The sequence below is a fragment of the Ranitomeya imitator genome, chromosome 9 (genome assembly GCF_032444005.1).
Source record: "Ranitomeya imitator isolate aRanImi1 chromosome 9, aRanImi1.pri, whole genome shotgun sequence".
NCBI lineage: Eukaryota > Metazoa > Chordata > Amphibia > Anura > Dendrobatidae > Ranitomeya > Ranitomeya imitator.
Genome location: NC_091290.1, coordinates 27,297,981 through 27,310,819, shown reverse-complemented (window position 1 = coordinate 27,310,819; position 12,839 = coordinate 27,297,981).

The following is a 12,839-nucleotide window of genomic DNA, read 5'->3' as shown; positions in this document are numbered from 1 at the left end:
TCAGATATTGCTTTTGCTTAAACTGTTATGTTTGCATTCAGGAGCATTGAATTCTGGTAAGGCCTACATTATTATTATTATTTTTATTTTATTTTTTATAAAAAAAAAAAAAATTATGGCGGAAAACATTGTTCCAATAAGTACAACTGATTGCAAACCATGGATGTCCATCATTAGTATAAATATATATATATATATATATATACAGCATGCTTAAATGTTTATTTTGACTTTCTTTTCCAGACTTTGGCTTTGTTGTGCTACACTTGATTCTGTAAATAACTTTTTTACATTTAATCTTTTTCTATCAAGAAGTTTAAATCTGTGGAAAACTGTAGTCAGATCAATTTTAATTTCTGACATGGGGAAAATAAATATACATAAGCGTTCATGGATACTACTATTTGCAAATCCAGTACGGTCAAATTCCAAATGTTGTAGTGTTTTCGTTTTTTTTCCCTACTCCCTCTCCATCCGACCATAAGTTTAATGATGTATATGGTAAGCATTATGACACCCATTTCTTTTAGACTATTCTTTTATATACTTTACGTTCACATAGGACTCGCACATACTATATATTACATCATAAGAGACTCCATTCCTTAAGCCTGTAATTTAATTTTCCCCTATATGTGCTGCTTTTCAATAGCGATCAGTTTAGATTTTGAAAAGTCTGAATCTGTTTTTTTTCCTCATGAATTTTCATAATTTTTATCAATTTCTGTCCTGTGCTATTTTCATTATTTTAAAAGGCCAACATTGATCATTGTTAAAATATTGTGATGGGCAAAAAAGTAGGATTTTTTCAAATGCGAATGTACTACTGTACAGCTAATAAATAATGTAGGATTATCTTGTCTGGTGGATTCTTTAAGGCTACACTTGTTGAAGGTAAAAAGAAAGTCAAAGTTAGGAAGATGTGGACTTTGGGTGAAAATTCAGGATGATCTTAAAATGCCCTCTAACCTTTTCAGGTGAACTTAATGTCACCTTCTCTAACTTTTGATTATACATGTACAACTGTTTCAGTACTTTTTCTGAACTTGCTGGTCTCTAACAAAGAGCTTAATGGCTTAATTCGGTGGTTGATCCATGAATTGCCCGATAAAGTTCAGGGTTCAATAAGAACTGATATTAAACAGTCCTCCTCATAACACTCTTCACATATAAGACCAAGATGACACCTAACAATTGATCAACAGTACTTCACCATTGTGCGGATTCAAGCAGGATGCTCTCGGAGGGAAGAGGCCACTGAGCATAAGTGTCAACAGCAGGTGACATCAGAGATTGGAAGAGTCACAGAAAGGCAGAGAAGTGGCTGTCCTTTGGCCACGTACCACACTGATGACCGCTTCTCTGTGAACCACTCTCTTTGGAACAGTGCTTCTCGCTTCCCTTAAATGTGCCTGGAGTGGTTGGGCATCGAAGTGTCACGTCATACCATCTGAAACTGTTTACATCAGCGTGGTCTGCGTGCTAGCCAACCTGCAATGGTACCTGACCACACCACCAGGCACTGGCGTCATCCATGCTGAATGAGGGACCAGTGGCCTCGGTGCTGTTCACTGATGAAAGTCGATTCACGCTGAGCAGAAATGATGGCTGCCAACGTTTTTAAGAGGTCAAAGAGAGCGTATGCATCGGTCATTGTCACCAGACGAGCCTTTTGGTGGTAGTGTGGGCAGGGGTGTCTGGTCATTATAGAATTGCCCTACAGTTTGCGACAAGCCCTTACTACTTGAATAACATCATTAATCCAGTCTGTGTGCCTTTGCACGAACACAGGCCTAATTTCATCTTCATGGATGACAATGCTCCAGCTCATCAAGGTCACATTGTTTGGGAATGGCTGCTGCATACTGGGAGTGCAAATGAAGAGAACTATGGAATGCACTCACCGGTCCTTATGAATTCAATCCTTTATTGGGACATACAAAACTTCAGCGAGGGAGAATGTGAACAAAAAATGGATGACAGCCGTTTTGCGCTTCCACGGGTCAAGAGGAAGACGGTGGTCACCAGTGGTGACCTCCCCCCTTCTCTGAAGGGGTTGACGCTGTCTTCTACACTGTTCGGAGACGGTGTGGGAAGAAGGATTTTCGTCTACAGTGACCCTCTCCACAAGGGCCCCTGGACGATCCTCACCTCATCTGCAAGTGGAGCCGGACATCTCTCAAGGTACCAGCAGTATGTCGCGCATTATGCTCTACGTCCGTACACCGTGTCTGAGGCGTCTGCGCCTTTTTGTTTTCCCATGGCGCGTTCCCTTCGTGGGTATATCGCTGCCCAGAAGATTCTTTCTCCTTCGCCTCATTGGGGGACACAGACCGTGGGTGTATACTGCTGACACTAGGAGGCGACACTAAGTGATACAAAGAAAGTGATCTCCTCCCTGCAGTATACACCCTCCTGCTGGCTCTCGGCTCCTCCCCTGCAGTATACACCCTCCTGCTGGCTCTTGGCTCATCCCCTGCAGTATACACCCTCCTGCTGGCTCTCGGCTCCTCCCCTGCAGTATACACCCTCCTGCTGGCTCTCGGCTCCTCCCCTGCAGTATACACCCTCCTGCTGGCTCTCGGCTCCTCCCCTGCAGTATACACCCTCCTGCTGGCTCTCGGCTCCTCCCCTGCAGTATACACCCTCCTGCTGGCTCTCGGCTAACCAGTTCTTGCTTAGTGTCTGTAGGAGGCACATGGGTCTGTTTCAGACCCCAACGTTTTTATTTTACTTTTCTGTAAATTTTTATTTTTTAATTAACGGATTGAAGGGGGCGACGGATCCTTTCAAGGTTTCCGATCTCCCCCGAATCATCAACAGGCGAGCACGGCGAATATACCTCCCCGTACCCTTTCCTGCGACGTGGGAAGCCATGCCTGAGCTCACTTCAGGGGCGACGGTTCCTTCGAGTCCCGATCTCCCCACACCAGCAACAGGCGACCACATGGAGTGTCGCCTCCATGTATCCTCTCCTGGAGCCAGGCCTAATGCCGGACAACTGGCCCTGTCCACCTGAGGGCTGAACTCCGTGGATGTACAGAGGCCCCTCTCTATGGCGTCCGTGCAGCCCCCACTGTCCCACCACTGTGAAAGCGGATGGCACAAGGAGGCGGATGGTTCCTCTCCACCTCCCTAACAAAGGGATGATGGATTGAGGTTTATCCCTGCACCGTCCACGCTGCACAGAACAGCGCTGAAATCCACATCAGTGGCGGCTCCATGCCGGGACGCCCGACTGGCCACGCCGCGCGTGGTTTGCAGAGTTGGTGCGCTTTGTCGCCGACGTATCGTGGCGGCTGCCGAATCGTCCATATCTGCTTTCTCAGAGTCCGATTTACCATCAGGTCTCAGTGGCCCTGTGTTTAACCCATTCATGACCCGGGGTATTTTCGGTTTTGCGTTCCCCTCCTTCCCAGAGCCATAACTTTATTTTTACGTCAATATGGCCATGTGAGGAAACAAAAATAGAAAAATGCTGAGCAGCACAGCCCAAGTAACCAGGGAGAACTGGATGTGTACTTCAACAGCTGATTGCCCGAAAGCTGATTAGAGGTGCTCGCATGAAACAGAGTTGAATGCCATGCAGATCACAGAACAAATGCGGCAGCACTCACCGATCCTGGAGTTAGATAGTCCTTTTTTCAAGCATGTGAGAAGACATCTTCACGGCTCGGGGGTGTGCGATAATGACGGGAGTGTGCAGGGATCGACGACGGCCGTTTCGCGCTGTGAGTAGCACTTCTACGGGTCCATGGCCATGTGAGGGCTTATTTTTTGTGGGACAAGTTGTAATTTTGAAGGACATTGGTTTATGCATGTCATGTACTAGAAATCGGGGGGGGGGGGGGAAATTCCAAGTGCGGTGAAATTGCAAAAAAAGTGCTATCCCACACTTTTTTTTGACTTTTTTGCTAGGTTCACTAAATGCTAAAACTGACCTGCTATTTTGATTCTTCAGGTCATTACGAGTTCATAGACTCCAAACATGTATAGGTTCTTTTTTTAAGTGGTAAAATTCCAAACTTTGCTAAAAAAAAAATTGCGCAATTTTTTGATACCCGTAGCGTCTCCATTTTTCGTGATCTTGGGTGAGGGCTTTTTGTGTGCCGAGCTGACATTTTTAATGATACCATTTTGGTGCAGATAGGTTCTTTTGATCGCCCGTTATTGCATCTAGTGCAATGTTGCGGTGACCCAAAAAAACGTAATTCTGGCAGTTCAAATTTTTTTCTCACTACGCCGTTTAGCGATCTGGTTAATCCCTTTTTTTTATTTTTATTGATGGATCGGGCGATTCTGAACTCTGCGATACCAAATATGTGTATTTTTATTTTTTTTTTATTTTGAATGGGGTATAAGGGGGGGTCATTTTAAACTTTTATATTTTTTCATATTTTTTAAAAACTTTTTTTTTCTTTTGCCATGCTTCAATAGCCTCCATGGGAGGCTAGAAGCTGGCATAGCCTAATCGGCTCTGCTACATAGGAGAGTAGCTCAGATCGCTCCTATGTAGAATTACTGCATTGCTATGAGCGCCGACCACAGGGTGGCGCTCACAGTATTCCGGCATCAACAACCATAGAGGTCTCAAGGAGACTTCTGGTTGTCATGCCGGCGCATCGCTGACCCCCGATCACGTGACTGGGGTCAGCGATGCGTGCATTTCTGGCCCGATGGCCGGAAGCGCTAGTTAAATGCCGCTGTCAGCGTTTGAGAGCGGCATTTAACTAGTAAATAGCGGCGGGTGAATCGCGATTCCACCCGCCGCTATTATGGGCACATGTCAGCTGTTCAAACAGCTGACATGTCCCAGCTTTGATGCTGGCTCACCGCCGGAGCCCACATCAAAGCAGGGGATCTGACCTCAGACGTACTATCTGTCATGGTTTGTCCGGGTTGGTTCTTCTAGGGTTAATTCCTGTAGCCTCACATTGATCCTGCGTGGACGTTTTATAGCCTCCATCTGGGAGTTTCCTTTGTCAGTGATACTTCCGCCCTTGGCTAAGTGTATTGACCCCTGAGTGTGTTTTGTGCTGTGTGCTGGTTTGCTTGATTCCTTGGCTTTTTGACTCTGTCTGTTCTCTGGATACTGTTTGTTGGATTCCATCTCTGTAGTTTCTCTGTCCGTTTGGTATTGACCTCTGCTTGGCCCCTACTATCCTTTCTGTCTAGGCCCTTGGTACCGTTACGCTATCCCGTGCTCTGACCCCGGCCTGATCTGTTTGTCTCTCTGTGCCCCTTGGTAGCTCTGTTCTTTAGTTACCTTTCTAGGAGTTTTCCTTCAGCTTCTAGCTCCCTGGAGCTTAGGCCACGCCCTCCAGCAGTCAGGTGATTCAGGTCTTGTCAGGCCTGAAGCAATCTCCAGTCTCGCTTGCCCCGCATTCCTTGGAGTCTGTGGCTATCTCCGGGTCCTGTCTTCCCAGGAGATAGCATCGGTGAGTGTCACTTATAACTCCCTTCGTGATACTATCCCTCCGAGGTCAGAAAGGTGTTAACGGTGTGGCAGTTGAGTCCTGGATCTTGACCCAGGCTGAGTTTTCTCAGCAGGTTGCTTCCATGATGGTTTGTGCCCATAAACCATCATCGGTATGCATTTATCACAGTACCTGAAAGACACATTGTTTACTTGGTGCAGGGATCGTGGCCTTTCCCCTCTCGTCTTCTCCATTCCCACTATTTTAGAGTTCCTACAAGCCTGTCTGGACTCCTGTCTGGTACTCAGCTCTCTCAAGGGTCAAATCTCTGCTCTATCGGTCTTATTTCAAAGACTGATTGCATCAAGACTTCAGGTTAAGACCTTCATACAAAGGGTGTCACATGCCCTTTAGAGCCTGGGACCTCAAATTGGTGCTGAGTGCCCTACAGGAACCCCCCCTTTGAACCACTTGAGGACATTTTGTTGATTTTTCTGTCCTGGAAGGTTGTCTTCCTTGTTGCGATCACATCAATCAGACGAGTTTTGGAACTAGCCGCTATGTCCTATCAGGCGCCTTTCCTTTCCATCAGGACAAGGTTTTTCTCAGGGTGTCACTATCCTTTTTTTGCCAAAGGTCATTTCGTCTTTCCATCTTAACAAAGACACAGTCCTTCCTTCTTTTTCCCTATTCACAGGGTGGAAAGAGCTCTCCGCAATCTGGACCTAGTCAGAGCTCTTGAGAATGTACGTCTTGAGAGCGGTGTCTGTCAGAAGGACAGATGCTCTGTTCGTTCTCCCAGAAGGTCAGAGGAAGGGTCTTGCCCCTTCAAAGGCCATGATAGCCAGGTGGATTCGTTCCACCATCCTGGAGTCATACAGAGTCAGAGGTCAACCCATCACTGCGGGGATCAGAGCACATTCCACTCGGACAGTGGGAGCTTCCTGGGCCATTCAGCATCAGGTGTCGGCGGAGCAGGTCTGAAAGGCTGCGACTTGGTCCAGTTTACATACCTTCACAAAGCACTATAATATTCACTCTCAGGCTTCAGTGGATGCGAATCTGGGCAGAAGAATTCTGCAGGCAGCGGTGGCGCACATCTAGGCAGTTATGTGAAGTCTAATCCTTTGTGTTGTTTTCCCTCCCAGGGACTGCTTTTGGACATCCCATGGTCTGTGTCTCCCCAATGAAGCGAAGGAGAAACGGATTTTTGTGTACTCACCACAAAATCCTTTTCTCCGAGCCACTGATTGGGGAAACAGCACCCACCCTGTGAAATTGAGCTCTCATTATCCGAGTTTATACACATGATATTAGGACCTTAAAGGATATTTATATGAGCCTTCCTTGCTTGACCAAGTTTATGATTGATATGGTACTAGTATGCTTTCCATGAGATATATAAGTACATTTCCGCTGCTTAAATATGGAATTTTGTCTGAGTCTTTTTGATATCCTCACATGGTATTTTTGTACTGTTTTAAATTGTTTTTCAATAAACTTTATTGATTTTATCATATTTTGTGTGCCATAGTGGTCTGTGAGTGCTTTTTTGTACTCATATTTTGGTAGCACCCACCCTGTTAGCCTAATGGCTTATATGGCTTTTGCCTATTATTTAAGTTGTCATGTTGTACTCTTCTGTTAATATTTTTTCCTACTGCTTTTGCACCGAACTGGTTCTCTGGGACTTTTCTACAGTGACAGGGACCCTGTCTGGATATTTCTTCCTAATCTTCTCTCCCTCCTTCTTCCTATATTCATAGGGATGGTCCTCTTTGTATTGAAACTTCATGGCAGCTCTGTTCCAGTGATGTGGGCAGAACAGCAGATCCTCAGTCTCTAGAGCAGTGTCTCTTCTCTGGGAGCCAGCAGGAGGGTGTATACTGCAGGGGAGGAGCTAAATTTTTTATGTTAGCTTAGTGTCAGCCTCCTGGCGGCTGCAGTATACACCCAAGGTCTGTGTCTCCCAATGAGTGGCTCGGAGAAAAGGATTTTACAGCGAGTACACAAAAATCTCTGTTTTGTTAATTAGCTCTTGGGGGTATTTAAATTAGCAATGCGGCCTCACACTTGTGAAACACGAGGCGATTGGGTCTAGTCAGGAGACCGGCATGTGAAAGTGACCATAAAGTATTAGAGATTTGGGTTTCACGGGTGCCATTAAATTAAGCGTACACAAAGCCCGATTACTGACATATGTTAGTGTTACTGTACGATCGCCCTATATAACTTAAATGATTGTTGGCTGAGCAATCATATCATGTTCTGCCAGTTGAAGAATTAAATTAAGCAATTTTCTATCAAAGCTGGAAGATCTGGTCCCTATTTGCTTTATTTTGTCTGCCTCTGTACTAGGAAGGATATGAAGTAGGACTTGATTTCCCTCAACACTGCAATTTAAAAACATGCTGCTTTCTGCTTGAGAATAGAAGTCCTGTACAATGAGGGTTTCTAAATGCCCTTTCCACCCTAGTTCCAAGGGATCTGTTTCATTTAAACACCAGTGGCAAATGCCCTTTTATTTTGTAGACCTAGCCACCATCTTAGGGAAGTTTTTACTTTCCTTAAGGATAAATGATTTATCATCATACATGGAATTGCTTCTACAGATGTCCTCAATCTCCGCATTCTGCAAATGGACCTGAGCTGCATTCTCGTTCTTGATAGAAGACCTGTAACTAACGCCTCCAGACCCATCTGTAAATGCTTTCGATAGCCTTATCAATCTGCAATAATTCATGATTATCAATTCAGTGCCAAACTAGACAGTGAAAGTGATAGGGTGTCAGATGAAGATGCAAGAAGGAACTATTAGTCCAGCCATAACTCAAATTTTCGACTGAGACTACAGCAAACTCGACTTCTGTGAACACCGTTTGCTATGGAGATGCTGAAGGGAAGAGCTGTGAATTGGAAACCCTGAAAAATGGCTGCGATTCTCAAGTATTTTTGATTAGACTGGGAAATGGGAACATGTAAATAGGTGTCTTTGAAGTCAATCAAGACCATGCCATCCCCATTGTGTGAAAAAGCAAAGGATAGCTTTCATTCCGCATTGGCTCAAAAAATATATTGTAAAGAAGTGACTGAAGTCTGTTATTCAGAATTTTCCTGGTGTTTTCGGCACCAATAGATCCTCTGAAGCTCTGGGGATCTTTCGTCAGGAGGAACATCCTCACAAACCTGCATAAAAATCAGTTCCAGAATTTACAGATCCTCTGTCCTCAAAAGTGGTGTTACCATGCTAGTTCATTATAAGGCATCACAGAATCAATATTTTTCTGAACATATTAAATCCGCTTCTACAGAGTTTTGACAGTTATGAGGCTAGTTCAATCTTGATTTGGGGAATGCGGTGATGAAGCACGTTGGCATACAATCAGCTCTTCAAGTTTGATCCATTCTCCCAAAGAAACCATGGTACACTTTTACTCATTTGGCTATAGTTACGTCTACTGTACGAGACATCAGATTGTGATCATGCTCAAGGAAATAGAAGATCCTGAACCTCTTTTTGAGGTCTTTGGTGGGAGACTGCTAGAGTAACTGTTACGCCCACAGGGCATGGGGAAATATAGTGGACTCACTAGACCACTGATGGAGCAGTGGTAGCTGTATACCCGGTACACAAGAGACAGGAGAATGGCTTCCAAAAAGCAACGGTATTTATTTAAATGAAGCTTAAACAGAAAGAGGTGCCTGAGGGAAGAACCCTCTGGGCCACAACACTGAACCACGTAGTGGAGCACCGGGCAAGGTGTACTCCTATACAGGGATTCCCCCATCACAACACCAGATGGCCTAAATGCTGCAGTACCCGTGACCAGAGGGACGACCCATACAGACCGTAATAACAAGACGGTGGTATTCAGGCTCTATCAGTGAAGAGAATCCTGGAAGCTCTGTGTAGTTTTGGAAAGGCTGATCCAGCCGGCAGCAATATCTGGAAGGTTCTGTGAGGAGCAGCTTAGTCCGCCTGGAGTGGAAACCAGAGAGTCCTGAAGGATCCAGAATAGGGAACTGCAAGCGGAGGATACTGAGGAGACAGAGGGATTAGAAAACCAAAAGTAATAAACTACATTGTGCAGAGCACGGCAGAGTGTGGCCTGAGCAGAAGGCCACAAACAATAGAATGAACACATTGCCCAGGCACCTCCCATAATGGGAGGATGCCTTTTATGCACAGAGCATCATAGCACAGAGAGCCTTAATAGAGAACAGGTGCTCTGCTGTTTTAAGCATGTGCAGGAAGCGGGGCGCGTCTCCTAAGAGCATTTCCAGGAGACCTGCCATGAGGATGCAGGCTCTTAGCAGAGAAAGGAGCCGCTGATCGTCTGGAGCCACGGACAGGGTGAGTAGTACCAGTGGAGCTGCGTGAAAGGTGCCAGTCTCCCTTCGCAGCAGAGACCAGACCTGCAGCTGAGGGCATGACTACCCTCCCCCTTACGCCCCCCTTCCTCAAACTTGCCAGGAACTTTCTAAGAAGGACTGGGGCATTAATGTTCTCCTCAGGCTCCCAGGATCTCTCCTCAAGACCATATCCCTTCCAATCAACCAGAAAGAGCGACCTGCCCCCTCTTTTCTTCATGGCCAATATGTCCTTCACCTCATAGACATCCTCGGAACAGACAGGAGGAGGAAAATTACCTGGATCCTGGGTAAAGCGACTGAGAACAACTGGCTTCAGCAGGGAGACATGGAAGGAGTTATGGATCCATAAGGAGGCAGGCAACTTCAAACGATAGCACACATCATTGATCCGGTGGAGCACTTCAAAGGGACCGATGAAACGAGGGGCCAGCTTATAAGAAGGGACCTTAAGACGGATGTGCCTAGAAGACAGCCATACCTTATTTCCGGGTTGAAAAGGTGGTGAATCCAGACGTCTCTTATCTGCATGCTCCTTGGTTTGAACCAATGCCTTCTCCAGTGAGGTCCTGGTCTCTGTCCAGACCTTTGTGAAGTCCTTGGCCAGGGAGTCAGCCGCAGGATTGCCGGAGGCAAGAAGCAATGGAGTCGGGATTCTAGGATGCTGTCCATAAACAATGAAAAACGGGGAGTTAGAGGAAGACTCACCAACATGATTGTTGTAAGAAAACTCCGCCCACGGCAGCAGATCAGCCCAGTCGCTGTGGTGACCATTCACGAAGTGTCGCAAATAGTGGGTAAGGACTTGATTCACTCTCTCCACTTGGCCGTTAGATTGTGGGTGATAGGCCGAGGAGAAGTCCAGGATGACCTCCAACAGCTTACAGAGGGACCTGCCAGAATCGGGAGACGAATTGAACTCCTCTGTCGGAGACAATGTGGAGTGGGAGTCCGTGAAGCCGAAGGACATGCAGAATGAAGAGCTCAGCGAGTTTAGGAGCAGAAGGGAGATGATAGCGGAGTAAAGTGTCCCATCTTGGAGAACCGGTCCACAACAACCCAGATTACTGTACAACCGGACGATGCTGGCAGATCTGTGATGAAGTCCATGGCGATGTGTTGCCAGGGAGCAGACGGAATCGGTAGCGGGAGGAGGCGACCGGCTGGCAGTTTCTTGGGTGTTTTATTACGAGCACAGGAGGGACAGGCTGCAACGAAATCCAAAACATTTTGGCGCAAGGTGGGCCACCAGTAGTGTTGAGATATTAATTGTAAGGTCTTCTTTTGACCGGCGTGTCCGGCAAGCTTAGAAGAATGACCCCAGTGTAGAACTCTCTTCTTGTCTCTTTCAGTTACAAGGGTCTTACCGGGAGGGAGCTGCGACAGCCTGACTGGAGCCACCGTGATCATCTTGGACGGTTCAATGATATGCTGAGGCTCCTCTTCGAGGTCGTCTGACAGGAAGGACCTGGAAAGCGCATCAGCTTTGATATTTTTTTCTGCTGGACGGAAATGGAGAGAGAAAATGAACCGAGCAAAAAATAAAGACCAACGAGCCTGGCGAGGTTTGAGTCTTTGAGCAGACTGAAGATAGGACAGATTTTTATGATCAGTGTAGATGATGACTGGATGAACTGCGCCTTCAAGCAGATATCGCCATTCCTCTAAGGTGAGCTTAATTGCCAGTAACTCTCTATCCCCAATTGAGTAGTTACGTTCACAGGGCGAGAATGCCTTAGAGAAGAAACCACAGGTCACCATCTTACCGGTAGGCAGTTTCTGTGTGAGGACCGCTCCGGCTCCAGATGATGAAGTGTCCACTTCAAGGAAAAACTTTGTTGATCATTGGTCTGTGCAGGGCCGGTGCGGTTGAGAAAGCTTGTTTGAGGGAGGTGAAAGCTGACTCGGTCTCAGGGGTCCAATCCTTAGGTTTAGCACCTTTACAGGTCAAGGCCGTGAATGGACTTACCAGAGAGGAGAATTGAGGGATGAATTGCCGATAATAGTTGGCGAATCCCAGGAACCGCTGAATGGCCTTGATTCCCTCAGGTCGGGGCCACTTAAGCGCGGCGGAGACCTTCTCTGGATCCATCTCGAGACCTGTATCGGAAATGATGTAGCCAAGATAGGGTAAAGACCTCTGTTCAAACAGACATTTCTCAAACTTTGCATAGAGACGATTCTCCCTCAATCGTTGAAGAACAAGACGAACATTCCTCCTGTGACTTGGTAAGTCGGGAGAAAACACCAGGATATCGTCCAGATACACCACCACACATACATAGAGCAGGTCACAGAATACGTCATTGACAAACTCTTGGAAGACGGCGGGTGCATTGCTTAACCTAAAGGGCATCACCCGATATTCATAGTGACCATCTCGCGTGTTGAAGGCAGTTTTCCACTCATCCCCAGATCGAATCCTGAAGAGGTTGTAAGCCCCACGGAGATCAAACTTGGTGAAAATCCGGGACCCTCAAAGACTATCAAAAAGCTCTGGAATTAAGGGAAGGGGATATCTATTCTTTACGGTTATTTGAGGCCACGATAGTCGATGCACGGGCGAAGAGATCCATCTTTCTTGACGAAAAAAAACCATCTCCAGCTGGAGAGGAGGACTTCTGGATAAACCCTCGAGCCAAATTCTCCTTGATGTACTCGGTCATGGCTTGAATCTCAGTGGGAGAAAGAGGGTAGATCCTACCTCGAGGCGGAGCAGATCCAGGAACAAGATCGATGGGACAATCATAAGGCCTGTGAGGAGGAAGAGTCGGCTTCCTTCTTGTCGAACACATCTGCGAATGACCAGTAGGCATGAGGTAACCCGGGTAAAGCTGCAGGAGGCCGTGGGATAGAACCAGGGCGAACCGGTTTGAGAGAGTGATCGAAACAGGACTGACCCCAACGAAGGATATCCCCAGACAGCCAATCTAGGACAGGTTCATGGAGGCGCAACCACGGAAGACCTAGTAAAAATGTTGGAGAAAGATTCGGTAACACATAGAAAGAAATCTCCCTGTGGAGTGCTCCAATTTGAAGTTCCACCTCCTC